We start from the raw sequence: 2,098 nt of genomic DNA, 5'->3' as shown, positions 1-2,098 counted from the left end.
CTGATCCCAATGCCAATATAATTCATTCAGGGGTGAGTGAGGTGCTCAACATGAGAGGACAACGACATGCAAATGTGTTCAGCATTGCTCGTAGATTTAGGGGTCGGGAAATATCAAGTACCAGTTGAGGAAGGGTACACCTGCTGTTATCTGACCTCACTGCACCACACCCCACCCCAGCCAAACACACCCTACACAAAGCTGTGTTGTGATCGTCACCTCCCTTCCTCTCACTCAATCACTTACTGTTGGTCTGTTACCCACGATCAATACCAGCCCTCAGGTTGTTGTACTGAATGTTACTGCCTTCCTGTTGAGCAGGGGCACTGGCCTCTGGCTGGTAATGACCACTCCTTGGCGCTGTCATTTGTGCAAAGCCCTTCTCTTGTCCAGCTCAGTGCCCGAGTGACAATACGTACACTGGGGCTTCATGAAAAGAGGGACTCTGTTAATGTTGACTCGCCAGCCAGTGAGTGAGAGGCCATCAGCTCCATAAAACATAGCCAGAGAATAGGTTTAGTTTAGAGAGATGCCCAGTCACCAGATCATGTACGCCTGTCACATGACGAGAGTGTTTCTTTCATTCAGTTGTTTCTTTGGCCAATGAAACGCTGGATTTTGGAGAGGAGAGTACGTGGGCAGACAATGAACTTAAAGTCTGCGTTACCTGAGGCCTCAGATTACCACAGGAACAATTAAGCAGTGTTGACACAAACCCAAAACAAAAGCAACAGCTGTCCTGGATAATAACGCACAAGTCATCTACAATGAGTCCAGACATGAGAGTGTGGAAGAGCTGGGGTAAGGACTTGAAGAATGAACTGAAGAACAGGGTGAAACTGTGTGACATTGAGACAAGGAGCTGGGATTTGCACGCAAGAGGCTGATCCCAATCAAATCCAATACTCGGGGCAATTGTTACGCGTAGAAAGACAACAACGGCTTCTGGAGGAACAGCATCAACCGTAAAGCAACTTACGCAAAAAAGGTCTCCTGAGTATAGATTCAAGCCAAGTTTCTTAATTACACCACAACATGCCAAATGTCTACCCAGCAAGTTGCACGGTAAATGACATTCCTAAAGAGTAAACACCTCTCTGAACAAAGGACCATATTTACACACAGACCTACCACCGACATGAGCACATAATTGTAAGATTTCTCATCAAACGTTTATAACTTCTTATAGCTCACACTCCAAACGTAAGTTGTTTCTTTTCATGTAAAATTGCAACTTATATTAGAGTGACTGACCAGCCCGATGGGGCATAGGGGAGAAGCAGACAGACTAAAAATAGTTACCTTTATTCCTGACTCTTCAGATCTGTCCTTCGCTGTGTTAGGGTGTGAACTGTTATAGTGGATGGTGCACATACCCGTCTGAAGGACAGAACATGCTCAATGTTCCGTTGATTCAGCTGAACGTCACATCCACATGCTAACTCACAATATCAGAGAAACCCCAGAATGTAGAAAGTGCCCATTCGGCCCTACCTTATCCCTGTAACCCTGCGTCTCCCATGGCTTAGACACCTAACCTATAATTCCCTGCGCACTATGGTTAGTTTAACATAGACAATCCCCCTAACCACCACATCTTTGAACTCTGTAAATGGTGATCATTAATTCACAGAAATGGAAGTACTCTTAACTCCTCAGACACATTGGCTGAGGGTACGAGGTGTTGTGTCAAGATGTAGGAGAGCATTCCAATATAAGGTTGAGATGATTGGGAGTGCTGAAAGATTATATTCTCTCAGCCTCTTTAATGCTGCTTGTGCAGTGACACTTTCAGAAACCTGAGGGCAGACTCTCAGGAAGGATTGACACGGATCCAGCATGGCAGTTCCCATTTGAAAAGCGCTGCATTCCATGGATGTTGGAAAAAGTCCGTGCTTTTGTAAAGCACCTAAGGATTTTCATCTGAGTTATTTACTGTCAGGTGCATATTCTTTGCACATACTGTGAAATGTGTTGTATCGTGTTGCCACGCTGCAGCACCATCTCAAAACACATTTAAAATCACAACAATACAATATAAAGGAGAAAGAAATGGAGAAATAAAGAAAACGTCCAACTGCATAGTCCTTGCTAAGTG

General features: G+C 44.6%; 1 protein-coding gene across 1 annotated transcript in view; it reads right to left on the bottom strand.

The window, feature by feature from the left end:
• Window positions 1–2,098, bottom strand: part of LOC122547413 (cathepsin J-like) — a gene marked incomplete at its 5' end in the record, with an annotated part of 11,186 nt that overhangs the window by 8,190 nt on the left and 898 nt on the right. The gene's annotated exons all lie outside the window — the stretch shown is intronic.

This window comes from Chiloscyllium plagiosum, unplaced genomic scaffold (genome assembly GCF_004010195.1).
Source record: "Chiloscyllium plagiosum isolate BGI_BamShark_2017 unplaced genomic scaffold, ASM401019v2 scaf_10671, whole genome shotgun sequence".
Taxonomy (NCBI): domain Eukaryota; kingdom Metazoa; phylum Chordata; class Chondrichthyes; order Orectolobiformes; family Hemiscylliidae; genus Chiloscyllium; species Chiloscyllium plagiosum.
This window is presented reverse-complemented; position numbering and strand designations above follow the sequence as displayed.